Genomic DNA, 22,956 nt, shown 5'->3' with positions numbered 1-22,956 from the left:
ATGGGGAGTAATACACATTTAATAAAATATCTCCAGGTAACTCAAAGGTTCCTCACATATGATGCAACCTAATACCTGCAGGTCACAGCTGGATTTTTAGACAGGTGCATTCCAATAGCAAGGATGTTAGTTTCTGTTAGCAATGCTTTATATGACAACAAGGAGTAGGTATTTCACAGCTTTGGAGATTCTGTGAGAGAGTGACATCATAATATGAAGGCTTCAAATCCCCACTGAGATCTCACAGGGCTGTAAGGATCAGATGATCTTTCTCAAAATCTTAGAATTTCTAACAAACGTTCACCACAATGTAAGAATACCACTACTGGTCATCACTAAAGTAAATATGACATGAGCTAACAAAAAAAAAAAGGAAGAAGAAAGGGGGATGGGGGAATAGGATGGAGGGAAATACAGTTAATAATAGTAACTGTGAAAAAAATGAAATCAATCGCTTCTGATAAAAGTCTCAAACATATAGAGAACTGAACTGAATCAAGTTTATAAAAATAAAAGCCATTCCCCAATCAATAAATGATCAAAAGATACAATCAGCTTTCAGATGAAGTAGTCAAAACTATCTATAGCCATATAAAAAATTCTAACTCACTATTGATGGGAGAAATGCAAATTAAAACAATTGTGAGATGCCTATTAGATTGTCTAATAGAATAGAAAAAAAATAAATGCAAATGTTGGAGGGGATGTGGGAAAAATGAGATATTAATGCATTGTTGGTGGAGTTTTGTACTGATTCAACCACTCTGTAGAGCAATTTGGAACTATGCAAAAAAGGGTTATAAAATCATGCATACCCTTTGACTTGGCAATACCACTACTGGGTCTGTATCCCTAAAGAGAAAAAAAAACAAAAAAAGAAAAAAAGACCTATATGTAGAAAAGTATTTATAGTACCTATTTTCTGGGGGTACAAAATTAGAAATTGAAGTGGTGTCCTTCAATTGAAGAATGGCTGAACAAGTTGTGGCATGTGATTACGATGGAATACTATTGTACTCTAATAAATGATGAGCAGGATGCTCTGAGAAAAACCTGGAAAGACATGCATGGGCTGATGCAAAGTGAAATGTACTGTGTACAAAGTCACAGCAATATTGTAAGATGATCAGCTGTGAATGACTTATCTATTCTCAAATACAATGATCCAAGACAACTCTGAAGAACTTATGAGGAAAAATGCTATGCATTCCCAGAAAAAGAAATGATGATGTCTTAATGCAGATTGAAGCATACTTTTTACTTTATTTTTCTAAAGTTTTTTTTGTGTGTTTTCTTTTAAAATGTGATTCTTACAGATATGTTTTGCATGACTACACATGTATAACCTATATTGAATTGCTTGCCTTCTCCATGAGGCAGGATGGGGAGGGAGGAAGAGAGAGAATTTGGAACTCAAAGTTTTAAAACAAGTATTAAAAATTGTTTTTACATGTAACTTGGGAGAATAAAATGCTAAATAAATACAAAAAAAAATAGGAAGTTACTAGGTGAAATTCTCCACAGACTGGTTTCATCTTGTTTCCCTCCCCTCTAGCCCAGTCTAGCAGCTTCCTAGCTTAAAACATTGCTCTGAGGGCATGGTTTGTGCTGCTTGTCCCCTCTGTTCTTGGTGATGCCCCATGTTTAATAACTGCTAGTCATAGCTTTGGAAGCAGGTCTCCCCAACCCCCAGGTGAAATTATAGTAGAGAGCCTTATTGCAGTTGAGCTGGCAGGTGAGAATGGAGGCCCTCCAGTCTCAGACTCCTCATAGTCCGCTGAAGGAGTCAAAGAATTTATATCATCTTCTTATAATATCAGGGAGTCATGAGATGTATAGATACATTAAGATACTCATATAAGTACAAGACTTGCTCACATTTCTATTGTGCTTCAAGGGCGGCTAGGTAGTTAGTGGATAGAGTGCTGGGCCTAGAGTCATGAAGATCTGAGTTCAAATCTAGACTAAGACATTTACTAGCTGTGTGATCCTGGTTAAGTCACTTAATCCTATTTGTCTCAATTCCTCATCTCTAAAATGAATTAAACAAGGATATGGCAAACCACTCCAGTATCTGTGTTACAAAACCCCAAATAGGGCCTCAGAGAGTTGAACGTGACTGAAGCAATAACAAGAAAATGTGATGCCCTCCTCACTGCTGCCATATGAGATGGATTGATGTAGTGAAACTATGAAATCCCTCTTCAGATTAAGAATGGCTACATCTACTCCTCAGTGTTCTAGGGGCACCCCTGAGGGATGTTGGAGTGGTTTTCTATAATTCTATTGGCTCAAGCTCCCATTCTAGTGTGCTTTCCTCATGCCAGTTAGCATATCACTTCAATTTAGACAATTAATATCAATTATCACAAAGGAATATTTACTTTGATTATATCAAGAACAGAAACACAAACACCAACCCCACCACCTCCTACACACACACCTGCAGATCATACTTTTCCCTATACCACTTTGGTCTCCAGGGAGAATGGTTTTGAATTGAAAGTAGTTTGTACATAGCATTCTCTTCACCAAGTTCACTTCTAAATGCAACATGGCTGATTGATGGATAAGTTAACTTCTCTGTTACCATTAGACTAGACTTTCCTGGGAGGTCACTCAGGACTTTATTCCTTACTTCTGATTTCCAGAAAATCCTAGCTGTATTTGACCCCCAACCCAACCCTTTACAATGGTAAATGTACTTAGACCCCACTTTATAGCTGAAGAAATGGAATAAGAGAGATCAAGTGTCTTACTCATGGTCTTGGAAGAGATGCTAGCAAGATTCAAGCCTGGGCTTCGTGACTCAAAGTAGAGGCTACAAGTGGAGAGAACGCAGGTTTGGGAGTCAAAGGACTTGGATTCAAATCCTATTTGAATTGATAGGGTGGGACTAGATGGATGTTTAAGGTTGTTTTAAGTTCCAATTCTGTAATCATATAATCCAGAGAAAAGGAAATAGAATATATCAATGTAAATTAAGGCCCTTCAGGTTCTGAGGCCTCTGGGAAGATGAGACATCCAAATGTATCCACCTTTTCCTCATTCTCTGCTGGAAACAGCACAGCCTATACTTCACATCTCATCTAAGCATCTAACTGGACCATCTTGCCCTGCTGTCATTGATGACCCTCTCTTACTCCCGGTTTTCCACATTCTGTTCAAGGCAAAGTAGTCCTATCACTACTACTATTGTTTCTGGAAGAGGTCATATCAACTATGAGCTCTGACTCTCTAGAAAAAAAAAAGGCATCCTTCCCTGGCCACCATTCCCTTATTCCTGCTATCTTTTTCCTATTATAATTTAGGCTTTTTGAAGGTAGAAGCTGGCCCACTTTTTTATTTACATTCTGACTTCATAGCACAGTGTATGCAATATAGTACATATTTGTTAAATGATCATTCTTTCTGTTGCTCCCTTTCTACCAAGATTTCAATGTCATGTATCCTGTGGAAAAAAAAAAAGGATAATGCTCCTTGATGCCTACAAACTTCATAATTTTTACAAGAAATGAGGTTTCTCACAAATAATATTTCTCCAACAGGGGTTTTGTCAAATACTAATTTCACAGTTGGTGGGAAAAAAAGGAGCAATAGATTTGGATATATGTGGTACAAAAGATTCTTCCATGTGGCATGAATGACAGGTTTTAGTTTATATATTTTCAGAACTTATAAAATGCTTTGCATTTTCAACAAAGATTTGAGTCTCTCATCATCTCCTTTCATTTCTCTCCTTGAGGTAACCTTTACCCACACCTGTATATATGTTCACTCAATTTTTTTTTTTACCATTGAGCAATCATTTACTGAGGATCTACTGTGTGTAGGATGTCAGGAGATTCAGATACTGGTTTTGGGATGTGACCTTCCTCACACTTAGCATTTAAAATATCTTCCACATCTGGAATACCTCATTCCTTAACTTCTCCTCTTAGAATCCTTCATTCTTTTCGACGTTCTGCCCAAGCTCCACCCACTAAATAAGGCCATTCTTGATCATTCCAACTGCTAGTGCCTAGCTCCTAAACATCATGTATTTATTTTAAATATATTTTGCATATGTCTATATGGGTACATGTTGTTTCCTTTGATAGAATGTAAGCTCCTTGAGGGCAGGTTCAGCTTAATTTAATTGCTGTATCTCCAATACATGCCTTGGTGCTGGGCACCTAGTAGGAACTTAATAGATACTTGTTTGATTGGCTGATGTATTAGAAGGTATTGTTTGCTTTGAAAAGCTCCTCCATAATTCTCACCACTACAGAGAACTTGGGGAGGTGATTGCTTGTTTCTAATTCTCTGGAGTTACTTAGTGGCTCAAGGAAACTGGTAGACATCTGGCATATAGTGACAGGTGGGACAGGTGAAGACCAACCTTGGTGAAGAGAAGGTGGGGGCATGGTTGAAAATTAGTGTTTAGAGAAATTGTCTACTATTTTGCATAAGGAATGTCATGTGATTCATAGGTTAAGGTTTATAGCTTTAAGCATACACATTCTCTCATTTTACAAGTAAGGAAACTGAAGCCTAGAGAGTGAGTTAGTTGGTCAACAAGAATTACTTAAAGGCTTACTATGTGTGAAGAACTGTGTAAAGCACTAGGGATACAAAGGAAGGTAAAATATATCCTTGCACTCAAGGAACTTACAATCTAATGGGGAAAGACAACATTTAAATAACTGGGTACATGTAAGATATAGATATATAGAGAGTAGATGGGTGGATAAGGGAAGGTACTAGCAACTGGGAAAACCAGAAAAGACCTCCTGAAGAAGGCAGAACCCAAGGTGAAGTTTAAAGTAAGTGAGGGAATCTGAGATGTGAAAATGGGGGCCAGAGTATTCTAGACATGGGGCAGAGCCAATGCAAATGGACAGAGTTCAGGGATGGAGTATCATGTAAGGAACTGCAAATAGGCTAATATTGCTGTATCATAGAAGGCTTGGCAAAGGTAAGAACAAAGGGAACAGTAAAGTCTAAGAAGAATGGAAAGGTAGGAAGGAAATAAGTTAAAGGTCATAAAGAGCTTTAAATAAGTTATAAAGAACTTTAAATGCTAAGTAAAAGAGTTTGTATTTGATCATGGAGGTAACCTTGGAGCAAACTTGGCAGCAGAGAGGGGTGATGACATCATACAACCTATACTTCAGAAAAATTATTTTGGCAGCTGAGTACAGAATTGAATGGATAAGGAAGATATTTGATGCAGTCAACATGCATTTATTAAGGACTTACCAATTTCCAGATATTGTGCTAAATATTACAGACAAAGGAAAGGCGATAATGAAGTCATATTGTTAAGGAGCTCATAGTCTAATGGCAGACTGTTGCAATAGTTCAAGCATCAGGTAATGAGGGCTTGAACTAGAGTTCTTGTAGTATAAGTGGAAAGAAAGGAACATGTATGAGAGAATTACAGATGACACACCATGACAATGGATTGGATATACAGGGTGATTAAGAAGAAGGGGTCAAAGATGTTATTGAAACAGTGATCCTGGGTGAATGGGAGAATGATGGGGCCTAAATAGTAATAGGGAAGTTAAAAAGAAGGAAGGGTTTTAGAAGAAAGATAATGAGTTCTGTTTGTGACATGTTGAACTTAAAACGATTATAAGATGTGTAGTCTGAGATGTCCGAGAGGCAATTGGTGATGCAAGACTAGAACACAAGAGAGAGGTTAAGGATATACCTACCTACCTACCTACCTACATACACACACCTGTGTATGTATATATGTATATGTGTGTGCACACATATACACTCATGTATACATATACACATGTGTGTATCTATATCTGTCTATCTAGGAACATATAAAGCAATTGCATAGAAATGAAAATTGAACCCGTGGGAGCTGATGAACTCATTAGACTAGATAGTGTGCAAGGGGAAGAGAAGAAGGTCCAGGTCAGAGACTTTCTGGACAACAGTAATCTTGACATGGATAAAGAATCAATAAAGGATCCTGAGGAGCAGTAGGATGAGTAGGAGAACCAGGAGAGAGCATCATCATGAAACTCTAGAGAGGATGTAATATCCAGGAGGAGGTGACTGAGTGTCAAATGGTGGAGAGAGGTCAAGGTGAACAAAGATTGAGAAAAAACCAATAGATTTGGCAATTTAGAAATTATTAGTTAATTTTCAGAGGACATTTTCAGTTGATTGAGGTCAGACACCAGATTGCAGAGAGTTTAGAAGGAGATAAGAAGATACTGTAGTAAATGGTTTTCTCAAAGAGTTCACCTGACAAGGAGAGGAGAGATGTAGGACAATCAGTAGGAGGCATGGCAGGATTGAATGAAGGTTATTTGTTTTTAAGATGGAGGAAACATAGGCATATTGGTAGGAAACAGGGAAGGAACCAGTAATCAGGGAGAATATGAAGATAAGAGAGAGAATACTGATGTTAATGGGTACAATCTTTTAGGAATTAAGAAAACAGGATGAGATGGGATCAAGGGTTTTTACAAGAAGGGCTACCTATTTAATTGAAACTAGAGAATATAGCAAGAGAAGATATTTTAATGATGAAGAGTGAGGAAGAGAGAAGAATAGCTATCAGTAAATGTCCTCAGTATTTCAATAGATGACTAGTTCAAATTCTGCCATCATAAGGATGACTCACTACAAAATATTAAAATGCCTTCTGAATCATCAAAAAAATTTAACGGTATTGTTTTAAGTATGTATTTTCAGTTATTAACAGCTCATAGCTATAGAGCTAAAAGGGACCTTACACATTGTGTCATCCAATCCCTTCTCTATTACCAATTCTCTGTTCATGCTGGATAATGGAGAATATGCCACTCAAGTCATTCTTTATAAAGAAAAAAATGGATAGGAAGATACATCATCTTTAGTCATGGGGGTTTTAAGAAGATGAATAAAAATTGGATAAAATACCATCAAGGGCACTAGTCTGTATTTTTTATGAAGTCGTATATGCGAGTTAGAGATAAATGCCTCAACTTCACCAGTTGGCAGGCTATTCTTCTACTTCAGTGGAAAAAGAAAAAAAAACTTTCAAATTTGAGGAAAGGATGTTAAATGTCAAAATGTCTGGCACTTTCCAAATAAAACTTTTCACTCAAGAATAAGAAGAATGTTACCTTTCATCTGTTTGATGTCAAGTCTGGAAGGAGTATTGATGGTTTTAGTGAGCAGACTGATGAAGACATTTTGTGAAACATGAACCATATTTGTAAGCTCCTTACTTTGACTCAAGTAACCGTTAAAGAAGCACTCTTTGGATCAGAATTAAATGTTATTCATCCAATCAAATTCAGTTCAAGAAGCATGTATTAAACACCCACCATATGCTATAATCTGAAGATGCAAAGATCAAAACAAAACAAAACAAAGTGTCCTGACTTCAAAGTTCTTACTTTCTACTGGGGGAAGGAAGTCTCTTCCTGCTACAGTATATCATGATAGTTAAGTAATCTACTTCTCCATCAGCAGAATGTAAGCTTCTTGAGGGCAGGATGATTTCATATTTTCCTTTGTGTCCCCAGCACCTAGTACAGCATTTGATACCTAGCAGGTGATTTTAAAATATTTATTGTTTGTTGAATCACCTCTAATGACAAACTGGCCTTGTACTATTTATAAATACCTAAATTAACTATGAAGGATATATGAAGAAAAACACTATCTGCATCCAGAGAAAGAACTGATAAATAAAATATGTGTAGAAAAATTTTACATACTTATACATACATACATATGTGTGTGTGTGTGTGTGTGTGTGTGTGTGTGTCTAATGGTAGCCATTTCTAGGGCAGGGAGTGGGGAGGGAAGAATGAAAAAAAAATTACATGATAACTTTATTGTATATTTAAAAGGAATAGGAAGTTACACATAGTAACTTTGCAGTTTCATGTGCAATCATATTTTTATTGTACTATGCTATAGAAATATTTGTTTTATTCTATAAATTAAAATTAATACATATTCTTTAAAAGGAAAATAATTTCATGTAGTATATTAGATAAATCTTAAACTTTTAGTTTTTTCTTTCTTCAATATTTATTTCCCTGACTTATTAAAGAGAGTAAGCTAAAACTAATTTATTCATGATTCAGTGTTATAATTATAGATACCAATGATTGTAATGGTAGTTAACACTGAGATGTCCATGGGATTACAGATATGTGTAAGATTATATACCCTTACACTAAATGATCTTCATTTTTGTGCCCTTTGAGTTCATATGTCTATTTTTTTATGGATTCCTTTTTCTATCTGTTATTAAGCTGTTCCTTCTCACTTCATACTTTCTTCTCTACGCCTATCATCTCCTAATTGTATGTTGCTAATCTGTTGCTTGCTGGGCAATCAGATTACCAGGTTTTGGAACTGTATGGTATAGGCATTGCAAATATTTGAAGTGGTGCTGTGAATGGTGATAATCTTGGGGAATGGCTAAACAAGCTACAGTATGTTATCATAATGGAATATTATCATGTTGTAAGAAATGACAGGCAGGCTAATTTCAGAAAAAAAAAAACTTGAAAAGCTTACATGAACTGATGAACAGCAAAGTGAACAGAACCAGAATATTGTACACAGTGAAAACAATATTATTCGATGAAGAACCATGAATAACTTATCTTTTTTCAGCAATACAATGATCTAAGACAATCCCAAAGGATTAATGATGAAGCATACAGTCTACCTCTAGAGAAATAACGATATTGATTGATACATGCTGTTTTTCATTCTTTTTTTCTTTTATTTGAGTGTTCTTGCATAAAATGATTAATATGGAAATGTTTTACACAATTCCACATGTGTAGCCTATATCTGATTGCTTACTAGCTCAGGGAGGGAGCAGTAAGGGGGAGGGAAGAAGGGATAGAATTGGAACTCAAAACTTTGAATAAAAATGCTGATAACTTAAAAAAGCACAAGTGAGATGTCATCACGTATATGAAATCTTTCCTGATATGCCTCGTCGCTAATGTTCTCACTGCTCTTAAAAACTATTTTACATTTATTTTGTGTACATTTTGCATTTGCTTATTTGCTTACATATACTTTCTCTCCAGGAGGATATAAGTTCCTTGAATTCAGGAACTGTTTCTTTTTTTTTGACTTTTTATTACCACTGCCAAGTATTAGTGCATAGCAGGAATTTAGTAATCCTGAAGTTAATTGGATAGGGGAGTTCCCTTGCATGCATATGGCATATGGATAAATTACTACTACTACTGTTATGACTATGACTACGATGATGACGATGATGATGACTACTACTACTACTACTACTGATATTTAAAATTAAGAAGTCTCGCCACCAATTATTCTTCAGCAACTTATTATCTTTCATGGACTGACAGATGACAAATCTCCATACAACCAATATAGACTCAAAATGGTGTGGAGAACTAAAAAAAAAATAAAAAGGATATATTTGTATATATACATATGACATATATACATACATATGTGTGTGTATGTATATATACACATATACATGTATATATAATATACACATATATATGTATATATACACATATATGTATATAATATATACATATATGTATATATAACATATATACATATATCTGTATGTATGTAATATATATACATATATGTATATATATTATATATGTGTGTATATATATATTTGCTGTTTCTCACAATCAATGGGACATAACACACATTTCCAAAATTCAAGAACAAAGTTTTTTTTTCAACAGATGCTGCCATAACACATACTTTTAATCTCTAAACTATGTGAAATGAAAAGCTTTCAAAACATAGAGTTGGAGCTTTGTCTAAGGTGACTTTCTTAGTCCTCCTCACTGCTAGTGCCTTCTATGTAAGATTAACTTTCATTATACTGTATATATCTCATATGAACAATTTTTTGTATGTTTTCTCCCCTAGTAGAATATGGGCTTCTTGAAGTCAGGGACCATATTTGTTCCTTTCTTTGTAGTGCTAGCACTTAGCACAGTGCCTGGGATATAGTGAGTTTTGAATATGTGTGCTAACTGACTGATTAAGAAAGGAAATCAAAATCACATGGGAACAGGCTCAAGTGCATATCATGCCTATTTGTCTGTCTCTTCCTGGAGGATGCTTTAAGTCATATTGCAGAGAATAGATTTTATTGAAGTGTAAAAAATATCAAATAAGACATGTTGTTTTATTCATTTGTGCCGCAATTCATAGGAAAATAAATTTAAAGAACAATTACAGGTTAATGACTTGTCCCAGGACCATTTCTATCTGAATTTATTGAAGAGATAAGAAGACTAAAGTAGCAAGAATAACAACAATGGAAATTTTGAAAACTTTGTGATTCTTTCAGTGTAGTAACTCCATCTACCAATGCAGATCTCAACCACTCTTTGAATTAGTAGATGGCCATCAGAAGTGATTGCAGCATAAATGTTTGTCCCTTTGTGGCCAAGCTAGTAGTAGGCCTCTCTAGGTTAGTTAGGTAGGTCCTCAGAAGAAAGTTATCCGCAGGTTTATTGAGCCTTCCCATGGAGTTAGAGATTTAAAGCTGCCAGGGACCTTAGAGGCTGTTTAATTCAACCCTTTCATTTCATGGATGAGATCACTGAGATTCAGACTGATTAAACGAATTGTCTAAAGTCAAACAGTAAATGACAGATGGGGTTTGAACTCAGTTCTTTCCCTCTAGATCTACTATTTTATCCCACCAAACCATGCTAGTGTCAAGAATTCAGGGCCACCTCCATGCAGGGCTGAGGCATCAGATGACAACTTTAAGGTTAGCTTTAGGAGCAGCTAGGTGGTACAATGGCTAACACTGTAGGCCTGGAGTCAAGAAGACATGAGTTCGAATCTGGCCTCATACACTTTCCAGTTATGTGACCCTGGACAATTCACTTAACCTCTGTTTGCCTTAGTTTCCTCATCTGTAAAATAGGAATGATATTAGCATCTACCTCCCAGGGGTTCTTGTGAGCATCAAATGAGATAACATTTGTAAAGCATTTCGTGTAGTTCCTTGAAGTGCTATAATAGCATCATCATTAGTAGAAGTAGAATAATGAAGCAATAGAGGAACAATCATAATAGCAACCATTCATATTGTTCTTTGAGCTAATGCAGTTGTTTCCTCAAAACAGTTCTGGAGGAGGCTAGTGTAAGTATTATTGTTATCACTTCACAGATGAGTAAAGTTTATCTTTTAGAATGACCCTTTTGTGAACAATATCACCTGAAAAGAGGCCAATTCATTTCTCTTCCTTGGAGAGAAGTAAATTTTCTACTTTATTCCAGGGCAAACAGGTTGAAAAAGAAATAAAGGAATTAGACATAGAGGGTCAACCTTAAATTCTAGCTTTTCCACCCTGGAGAACTCAGTGACTAATTGTTTGTCCTCCTTCACATTTCCTGGTTAGGCCTTTCCTCAGTGAATGCTTATCACGTTCTGAATCTATCAATTCAAACATGGCACTCAGGTGATTTGGGAATGTGTTGTGACGCTGGCTTGGTCACTACTTCCAAGAAACTAAGCTAGTTCATTTCTGAAATATTTTAAAAAAATAAACCTCTTGTCAAAATATTCATGTACCTTCCTTCTGCCCACTTTCCATTATATTTTAGATGATATGCAGTAGGAAAGAAAGGTAAATAATGTTTAAGACACACATAAAGCGCAAGTATAACCATTTTGCACAATTCCTGGTTTTGTTTAATGAGCCTCAGTAATATGGGATGAAAGTCATTCCCAAAGGGCCCCAATCAACTAGAATATTGAACTGAAAAGCAGAATGTAAATTGAGTTTTAACTAAAATCATACAGCCATTACATTTTTATGGAGCCAATAATTTCTGTTACATAGCAGGAATATAGAAAACTGACATTATGGAACTGCCTGAAGGGATTTGACCAAATGCATTATAGTACAAATGAATTCTTTGAAGTTGATTTGTATATAACCACTGGTTGTATGTGGTAAAGACATAGCATGTGTTTCTTAATAATGTGACTTTCTTTGTTGTGTAGATTTCAGGCACTTTGTTTTACTGACATTCCACTGGTGTTTTTTTATTTTTCTGGATTTTAAAACAGAATATTGGGCAATAATTGGACCAGTCTCCCTTGGCAGGTGATGCGTTCCTTCTTACGGGATGTCTTTGAGAAAAGATTAGATGACCACTTGTTAGGAATGATATAAATTGAATTACTGCTCAAGAGTGGAGTGGAATAGTTGGCTTCTGAGTTCTCTTCTTATTGTGAGGTCTTGTGATTCTATTTTCCCAGTACCATCCTTGATATCATTAGGGTAGATGTGCTTTTCACAAATTGATGCTGGTGATACAGTATTTTGCTACTAAAGAGGAAGGAAACAGGCAAACAAAATCACATAATGATGTCTTACCATTAATAAGAAAAATAGCTTTAGATTTTCAAAGCACTGGTCATATGTTATCTCATTTGATCCTGGCACCAATCCTGTGAGGTAGATGCTATTATTATATACATCTTACAAATTATGCACATCTAAGGCTGAGAGGGATTAAGTGACTTGCCTAAGATCATACAGCTAGTATGGATCTGAGGCAGAATCTAAACTCAGATATTCCTGAATCTAAATCCAATACTAGCCACTGAAGCAACAAAACTAATACAGCAGTATTACAATACAAAATAGTAATAGAGTACAAAGGTAATGATAATTAGAGACCACATTTTTCTCTTCCTTTTATTTCTTCATGAGGCTATGCTGAACTTCTAAGAATAATGGGTATCTATCTATTAATCTATCAGTAAACATTTATTAAGTGCCCCCTATGTCCCAGGCACTGTGCTAAGAGTTGGAGATACAAAGAGAGGCAAAAGACAGTACCTACCATCAAGGAGATGATAATCTAATGGGGGAGACAACAAGCAAACAAACAAATACAAAGAAAGCTATGTAAAAGCTAAATAGGAATTAATTAAAAGCAAGAAAGCACTGAAATTAAGAGAGATTAAGGAAGGGTTCCTGGAGAAGGTAAAATTTTAGTTTGAAATTAAAGAATCCAGGAAGGTCAGAGTAGAGGAGGGAGAATGTTTCAGATGTGAGGGTCAGCCAAAGAATGCCTGAAGTTGAGAGATGGAGTGTCTTTTTCCTCAGACAGCCAGGAAGCCAGTGTTACTAGATTGAAGACTCTATGTTGGCGAGTAAGATATAAGAAGATATAAGAAGAGTGGAAAGGTAAGAAGGGACTAGGGCTTTGAATGTCAAACAGAGCATTTTGTATTTGTTTCTGGAGGCAATAAGAAGCCTCTCAAGTTTCTTGAGTAGGGAGGGGTGACTTGATTGGATCTGCACTTTAGAAAAGTCACTTTAGTGGCTGAATGGAGCATGGATTAGAGTCATTTTGTTGTTGTAGTTTGTCCTTTGTTCTTGAAGAGAACTATCAGGAAGGTGATGACATGACTTGCAAGTGAATTGAACTTAAGTGAAAGAGGGCCTTGCAAAGTCACCAGGCTCACCGTCTCCTCCAGAGCCATCTGGGTCCAGTGGCCAGATATAGATCAGGATGACTGAAGATGGCCCCACATAGATTGAAGTGGGGAGAGACTTGAGCGAAGCCAACCAACCAGCAGGCTGTTGGAATAGTCCAGACATGAAGTGGTGAAGGCCTGTACTAGAATGGTGGCAGTGTTGGAATAGAGAAGGTGGTGAATTTGAAAGATGTTACAAAGGTGAAATCAGCAGGGCTTGACAACAGCTTGTATATGGGGGTGGTGTGTGTGTGTGTGTGAGAAATAGTGAGGAATCCAGGATGACTCCTAGGTTGTGAGCCTCAGGGATCAGGAAGACGGTGATGCCTTCTACAATAATAGAGAATATAGTAAAACAGGTAGGGTTTAGGGGGAAAGATAATAAGTTTTGTTTTGGAAATATTGAGTTGAACTGGGCATCCAGTTCAAGATGTCTGAAAGGCAGTTGGAGATGTGGGACTTGAAGTCAAAAGAGAATGGGGAAAGAAAGGTAGATTTGAGAATCATTTGCATAGAGATGGTAATTAAATCCAGGGGAGCTGTTGAGATCACCAAGTAAAGCAGTATAGAGGGATAAATGAAGAGGTCCCTGATGGAACCTGGAGGGATACTTAGAGATAAAGGATGTGATCTGGAGGAGGATTCAGCAAAAAAGACAAAGAAAGAAAATCTGGAGAGAATGTTGTCCCAAAAATCTAGACAGAAGAGATTACCAAAGAGCAGAGAGTGAGCCACAGTATAAAGGCCACAGGAGGTCAAGGAGAATTAGGATTGAGAGAAGACCATTGGATTTAACAATTAAGAGATTATTAGTAATTTTGGAGAGAGCAGTTTTGGTGGAATAAGGTAAGAAGTCAGAATGTAAAGGGTTAAGAAGAGAGCTAGTGGAGAGAAAGTGGTTACACCTATTGTAGATGGTCCTTTTGAGTAGGATAGCTACAAAGGATTGAAGAGATACAGAGCAATAGTTCTATAACAGTGATGGAAGGATCAAGTGAGGATTTTTATTTTCTGGCTAGTAGAGCTATAGGCATGTTTGTAGGCACTAGGAAATGAGCCAGTAGAGATGAAAAGATTGAACAAGTGGAAGTGTGGGAATGATGAGAGAGCAACATATTGGATGAGATGGAATGGAATGGGTTTACTTGAACAAGTAGAGAGATTAACCTTAGTAAGGATGAAGATCATTTCTTCATGTGCAACAAGGGTTAAGGAGGAAAAATAGATAGAAGACATCTGCCTGATAGGAGATGAGGAAGAGGGGAAAAGAAGGAGCTTACAATAAATAGTTGAGGGAATTGTGGGAATTTAGTGGCTCCATCTTGTAAATCAACTCTGGATCTAGCTCAGTTCCCCTTCTATTCAGTTATGGATCTAGTCCAATTTCTGCCTTGTGAGAAAACTTTTTTTTAAATTGTGGTAATTGTGAGAACACTTTATTGCATTGTGTGAATCTAGCCCTGTGGAGCTGGGAAGCTGGATCACCTCGACCTGTTGCTTAGAGACCCTTAACTAAGGACGTAGGTTATATTAACCAGAAACCCAGTCATATCTAAAGATTGATGTAAGGAATTTCCTTGAAATTATAAGTCTCAACCAACCCATATGTCTTATCTGAAAAGTGAAGCCATACTGGTTGACCAGTTATGGTTTCCTCATTTCTTCGATAAAGACTCCTGGGGGAGTGGGACACTTTTTTTTTCTGATTTCAAGGAATTTCACTTGTTCAGTCTCCTCCCAACTTGGAAAGTTCCTCTTTCCTCCAATTAGAAATCAGATTACTTAATTATGCATCCTATTTTGTATCCTGCTTATTGTTATCTTTTGATGCATAAAACTCTTTTCCCCCCCTGTATTCAGTATCCAGTGTTAAGCTGAGAAGGCCAGGTCCCAATTTGTCCTGCAATTGGCATGCATTGCTTAATAAGTCATTATAGTCAGAAGCCTGATCTTTTGTTTCTTCAGTCATTGTAATCCACACCACTTAGTCTTTATTTTTTCCCCCATAAAATATAAGGCAAGTTTCTCGCCTGAAAGTGTGTGTGTTGGTGGAGGGAGAGAGCTGTGGGAAGTTCAAGGAGGCATAAAAAGCTTTAAAAGAGTGGCTGAGAACATGAGACAGTAAGTTAATAAGGAAAGTATAGTAGGATTTCTTAGCAGTAGTGAGGGTTCAGTTGAGGTTATGTAACATGAATTTGTAATGGATCCGGTCAGAATGATTGCATGATTATTTCCACTTTTGTGCAGCGGAATGTATGTAGATGCAAAGGGAATGAATGGTGGGAGTGATCCAAGGCCTAAGTTTGGCTGGATACAATTGGTGGTAATAAGGAGAGTAGGGGTTGAAGACCGGAGGACAGCATAGAATTGAATTGATTTATGAAGGAGTCAAGATGAAGAGAAAAGGAGACAGTTGCTAGTGCAGGAGAGATGGTATGGTAGATATCAAAGGATTAATCCTCTGGTAGGATAAAGGGATTAGAGGTCATGGTGCTGATATAGATTAGGTTATATAAGGGAAAGTAGAAGGAGAAGTGAAAAGCCATTAAATTACTGTCAGATAAAGGGATTTAAGTATTCTTCAACACTGAGATGGCACATTTTTGAATAATGGAAAGCAAGGGTATGACTATCTTTGTGTATGGCTGAGGTAAGAGCTCATGGGAGGTGAGAAGGGTGAGGAATTCAGTGGTTAAGGTATTTTAAGGAGAATCAATATACATGTTGAAACCCTCTGGTATGAAGGCAGGAGTTGTGGGAGAGAGAAAAAATTATAAATCAGGTATCACACTTAATGAAGAAGGAATAGGATTGATCTGGGGGTTCTGTAGTCAACAGCTACCAGGACTTTTATTGGGTGGCAGATATTAATAGCATGAACCTCAAAGGAAGAGAGGTTACTAAGTGATGGAAGAAAGGGGAGAACATGGGAGTGGCAATGTGGAGCAAGGTGTATGCCAACTCCCTTGCCTTTCCAGTGAGCTAAAGAAGACAGGTGAAGATGCAGCCAGTACTGGAAAGGATGGTCAGGGCAGCTGTATCATCAGGGGAAAGCCAGGTTTCAATGAGAGTTTGTAGATGGACGGAGTGGGAGGAGAGTAGATGTACGATGTAGGAAAATTTCTTGCCAATGGAACATCATTTCAGAGAGCACGATGGAAAGGCTGGGGTAGAGTTGGGATGGAGCTTTGGGTGGAAGGCTTGAGGAGGCAAGAATGAGGAATCAAGTGGTAGGGGCATAGAGTGCGTTTTGGACGATGGGTCATTGGGGTATGAAAACATGATCAGGTGTGAGAATGCTCATCACTGAGTAAAGGGCACAAGATCTGGGTGATTCGATTAATTCCTTCAGAGTGAGTAGTGATGATGAAATATTAATATTGTTGTCCTCTTTTCATCAGTGAGACAAATTATGTTCCTTTTAGGTTAAATATGTCTTGAAAAACAATGTGATCGAGTTGATGCAGCCTTAACAGTCATGGAATCAGGAATACCTGATTTCAGGTTCTGTTTCTGATATGCTCTGGATGTGCAACCATGAACTGAATCTGTCAGTGTTCTGCGGCTATAATCTATAAAAGTATTGCTCATCTACACCCAAGAAGGAAATTCCAATACCCAGAAATCCATACGTGGAAGAAATCAGAGGTGCAAACTGAAAAAAAAAAGGTCATGCTTGATTCTCTGAGTTTAGAGAGAGAAAAATTCTGTCATTAAGAATGAAATCATGGGGGCAGCTAGGTGGCTCAGTGGATAAAGCACCGGCCCTGAAGTCAGGAGGACCTGAGTTCAAATCCAGCCTCAGACCAAATACTTGACACTTAACTAGCTGTGTGACCCTGGGCAAGTCACTTAACTCCAATTGCCTAAAAGAGCAAAAAAAAAAAACAAAAACAAGAATGAAATCATCTCATCTTTTCTATGAAAGTTTACTTATTCACTATAACTTTTGCAGATCTCCTCCTCTGAACTTCTATAATGCATGTAATCTCAATCACTAAAATAATAACTTTCTTATATTATTTTGTATTGTTCACTGTTGTTTTATATGTTACTTTCCCCCACCAATTGAAATTTTAAAGTCCTTGAGTAGATCATTTCCTATTTTTTCCTGTAATCCCTCATGGGGGGGCATATAATTAAAATCAATTCAACAAACTTTACTTAAAAAAATTAGTCAGTCAATAAATATTTATTTAGTACCTACTGTCTGCCAGGTGTTGTGATAAGCACTGGGGATACAAAGAAAGGCAAGAAATAGTCCCTGTTCTCAAGGAGCTCATTGTCTAATGGTAGAGACAGCATGCAAACAAATAAGTACAAAAGAAGCTAGATACAGAATAAATTGAAATAATCACTGGGGAAAGAAGTCACATTAAGTGGGAATAGGAAAGGCTTCATGTTGACAGTAAGATTTTTGCTGGGACTAAAAAGAAGCCAGGGAAGCTAGGAGTCAGAGGTAAGGAAGGAGAGCATTACAGGTATAAGGAACAGCCAGTAATACCTAGAGTTAGGAAACAAAGTGTCTTGAATAGTGTTATTGATGAATAACTAAACTGGCAAGAATAAAAGCAAAAATAAAACCTTTATTAAAAGCAAAAATTAAAATGGGCAGTTTTAACTTTGATTCATCATAATTTATTTTCTTTTTGACTTAGTAACTATTTAAATGTAAATTATTTTATTGCATTGAAGTATTGTAATCAATCAATCAGCAGACATATATTAAGTGCTTATTAGGTGTCAGGCACTATTCTAAGTGCTGGGGATACAGAGAGAAAAATGAAATAGTCAGTGCTCTCAAAGAGTTTAGATTCGAACAGGAGAGATGGCATGTATGTGCAAAGCACATGCAAAATGTATGTAAAATGAGTAAATGTTAATTTTGGCAGCAGAAGTACTAGTACCTGGAGAGATCAGGTAGGAACTGTTGACTTAACTGAGTTTTTTTCTCTTCCTAGATGTCTTTTTTCTTTAAAAAATATGCATTTTGAACTTAAAAAGAAAGAGAAAAAAATCATTTCTACGTACATAGCTCAACACAAAAAGAGGATTCAATATCCATTTCACAGTTCATTATTCTAAAAACTGTGTAATAAATGCTACACATCATTTTCAAAACTGCCCTGCTTTTTGTGTTTTCTTCTGTTTTCTTTTGTTCTCTGCTATGCACTTTTTATTTTATTTTTTCTTCCTCCCTTCCCAACCTGTGCTACAGAAGGCCAACATTTGATGCAGATATGTATACATACAAAAGTAAAACACACTATATTTGCTTCTAGTCATCAGTTCTTAGTCTGGAAGTAGATATCTTCCTTCATTTATGTTTTGTAGTTGATTTGAGTATTTATAATATTCAAAATCACTTAGTCAACAGAGTTCTTCCAAAAATATTGGTGTCACTGTACACAACTTTCTCTTGGTTCTGCTCATTTCACTCTTCATTATTTCATCCAAGTCTTCCCACGTTTTCCTAAAGTCAACCAGCTCATTATTTCTTATAGTACAGTAATATTCCATCACAATAATATAGGACAACTTCTTTAGCCATTCCCCAATTGATGGGCATGCCCTCACTTTCTAGTACTTTGCCACCACAAACCAAACTGAGTTTTGAAGAACACTAGCCAGTCCAGGAAGGGGAGGTGGAAAAGGAATGCATTAATCAGGCATGGTGGCTCATACCAGCAATCTTTGCTATTGGGGGAGACTAAGGCTGGTGGATCAATTGAGTTCAGAGGTTCTGAGTTGCATTAGGGGCAATGCTGGTTGATTAGGTGTTCACACTGAGTCTGCCACTAATATGATGGTATATGGGAGGGCTGGGCCACCAGGCTGCCTAAAGAGGGGTGAACTAACTCAGGCTGGAAATACAGAGCTTGTGAAAGCTTCTGAACCAAACAGCATTGCGGCTTGGCAGGTGAGTTGATACTGTATTTTCAGTCAAGGGCAAAATAAAATAAAATAAAATAAAAATCCAATCTCAAAATAAAATGAAATGAAATAAAAAAAAACAAACAAAACGAAAACAAAACCCTAAACCCGAAAATGCCAATCTACCTTCAGGCCATGGGGGATTATCTGAGGTAAGAGATGAAATGTACATGGGCAACAGAAAGGTTGATTTGGTTGGACTGTCAAGTTCATGAAGGGAAAGTATGTATATTAAGCCCAGAAAAACAGCTCATAAGACTATTTTATTTATTCCTTCTAAGCCAACATGAGAATTTTTTGTTCATTCACTTTCATTTATTTTTCTTCAGATATTTGTCCTTAGCATTTATTATTCTTATGCTATTTTTGCAGCAAATATTTATTAAGCACTTCCTCTGTGAAATGCAAATATGAAAAATGACATGGTTCCTGACTTTAGGTAGCTCAACACATAAGAGATAGAAAGATTATTAAAAAGCAGTAGAAAGGAAGTTGTGTTTCTTTGCTAACTGTGAAGAGTTGATGTAAATAGGTGCTCTTCTATAATCGCTGGAGACAACTGGAAGGGCCCTACCATGCAATAAACCCAACTGTCCCCTCTTGCTGGAATCCTCTTTCATCTACTGCACTGTTTTCTCTTATGAGACAGAGCTTGACAGAGAATCAATTTTGCAATGCAGAGCTCTAATTGCTGGCAACTTGACTAGGCTTTTTTGAATGTTTGGAACTCAGAATTTGCACCTGCATCTTTGTGACCTCTGATAACTATACTTTCACCCCAGCTGCTCAGATACTTTATTTCTTTTCAGCTCTGACCTAAAAAATTTCAATTTCTAATTTCCACATTATTAGCTTATTATTTTGGTTTATGAGTCTACCTGGTGACTAGTCCATTATCCAAGGCCAAGTGTGATACTAGCACACACTGGTATGAGCAAAGCTTATTTACACACTAAGGAAGAGGGTAGTGAGGGAATTAAGGAAATTGGAACAGCAAGTGGTAGTGGGAATTGAGTGAACCACACTGACTTCATCTTGTGACTCAATTCTGGAGCTAGTTCTATTCCCTTCCTATTCAATTATGGGTCTAGTCCAATTTCTGTCCTGTGAGAAAACTTTATTCAATTGTGGGAATTGTTAGAAAACATTATTACAATGTTTGAATCTAGCCCTCTGTGGCTGGGAAGCTGGACTACCCCTACCTGCTGTCTAGAGACCCTTAACTGGGGACCTAGGTTATGCTGACCAGAAACCCTGTCAGATCTGAAGATTGATGCAAGGAGTTTTCTCTCAGTTAACATCTCAAGCTATCCATTTGTATTATCTGAAAACTGGCCCCATACCAATCAATCAGTTATTGTTTTTATGTTCCTTTGAGCACAAGTACTTGGAGGGAGTGTTATACCTCTTTTTCTGATTTCATGGAATTGCATCTGTTTACTCCCCCCCTCCCAACTTGGAAAGCTCCTAATCATTTCTTTAATTAGAAATCAGATAACTTAATTTTATATCCTGGTTAATTGTTTCCTTTTAATGAATTGGTCTTATTTGATTAATTATTTTAATGCATAAAATCTGTGCCCCTCATCCTATATTTGGGTCCAGTCCTAAGCTGGGGATGTCTGGTCCAGATTTGTTGTGCAATTGGCATGAATTGCTTAATAAATTAATATGCTCAGAAGCTCAAGCCTTTGTTTCCTCAGTCATTTCATCATTCATCTGCCACAGTAGTGAGGAAGGAAGAGAGGAAAACGTCAGAGACCTGTAGAATTTGGTACTGTCCTCTCTATGTCTAGATTCTTCTTTTAAAAAGTCTTTTGTAGTTCATATAAATTATGGGGGTCTGAATTACAGCTCCCGCTTACATTGACAAGTAAGCTTGTAAAAGCAGCATAGATGTTATACCCTCTAAGGTCTCTAGGAGAGGTATATTTTTAATTCTATATCTCATGAGCCCCCACTGGTATGCTTCCTTCATTGATTAATAGTCAATATCAACTAGTCAGACAGAATAAGTGGTTTTTGGAAAGGGGTATTTACTAAGGCTCAGAGCAATCACTACAAATCATCTTTTGAAAAGTCTGAAACATTCTTCCACAAGTACACAGAGTCCAAGGAAAGTGGGATTAAGAGTAGAGAATATGTGTCAAAGGAGTAATATAGTTCCTGGAAACATTTATTTATTTATTTATTTGTCTATTTTAGGTAATTGGGATTCAGTGACTTGCCCAGGGTCACAAAGCTAGTAAGTGTCAAGGGTTTGGTCTGAGGCCAGATTAGAACTCAGGTCCTCCTAACTTCAGGGCCAGTGCTTTATCCACTGAGCCACCTAGCTGCCCCCCCGGAAATATTTTTGCTGTATTCACCACAATTTTACCCTTAGGTGTTGGGTAGCTTTTCTTCTGGCCTCCATCACAGATTTTTTTTTTTTAAATTTCAGGTCATCTTTAAGTGACTATAGCAATCTGCCATTGCAGAAATTTTATTTCAACTTTTCAGGCTGTCATGTGGTATTATTAATGTGTATTTATTCCCCTTCCCTTAATAGTATTTTATTCCTTCCCAATTACATGTAAAGATAGTTTTCAACATTCACTTTTATAAAATTTTTGAGTTCCAAATTTTTTTTTCTACCTTCCCTCCCCTCTCCCCAAGACAGCATGCAATCTGATATAGGCTATACATGTACAAATCATATTAAGCATATTTCCACATTAGTCACATCATAGACTCTTGAATCTGCTTTCCTCATCAAATGCAATCTGCCTTGATTCCTGATTCAGCCACTGCCATCAGCTAGTCTAAGCACACTGATAAGATCCCAATGAGAATTCCAGAACCCTCCAAATTCTCCAAAGCTCCTCCACTTTCTTGAAGGGCAGAGACAAAAGCATGGCTGAAGATGCAGTGTTCTGCTCCCTTGATCTGATTCCTTCTTGGGGTAACTCTCCTCTCTGCTGCTGGATATTTGAAATATCTCAGTTCCAACTAGTTTAATGGTTTTATATGACCCCAAGAGGCCCCAAGAGGCCATGACCAACTTTCTCAGTTTCTCCAAAAAGACCTCCTGTCATACCCAGGGAAGTTTCCAGGTCTTGTTTTCAATGGATAGCTAGGAGCTTTGGAGAGTTTGGAAGAGTGATATGGTTAGGTCTAAGCTTAAGGAAAATCACAGGCAGTTATGTGGAGGACAGATTGGAGTGAGGAAAGAAGGCAGGGACACTAATTAGGAATCTTGCAATAATATAGGTGAGAGATGATGAGAATCTGAACTAAAATGGATGTGTCAGTAGTTAGAAAGGGCGAGTGAGAGATATTTTGAAAGAAGAAACTGCAAGATTTGGTGACTGAATGAATATGTACTTTGAATGAATTGCAAAGAGTTGAAGACAATGTCATAGTTAGAATAAACGACTGAAATAACAGTAGGGTCTTTGACAGAAATAAAGAAGTTCGGGTGAAGGGTGGGTTGCATGGAGTGGAGAAAAAGAGGCTACAAATAGATTCTCTTTTAGACATATTGAGTTTCT

The sequence above is a fragment of the Phascolarctos cinereus genome, unplaced genomic scaffold, assembly GCF_003287225.1.
Source record: "Phascolarctos cinereus isolate Bilbo 61053 unplaced genomic scaffold, phaCin_HiC Scaffold_4;HRSCAF=312, whole genome shotgun sequence".
In the NCBI taxonomy this organism is placed as follows: domain Eukaryota; kingdom Metazoa; phylum Chordata; class Mammalia; order Diprotodontia; family Phascolarctidae; genus Phascolarctos; species Phascolarctos cinereus.
Note: the sequence above shows the minus strand (reverse complement) of the source record.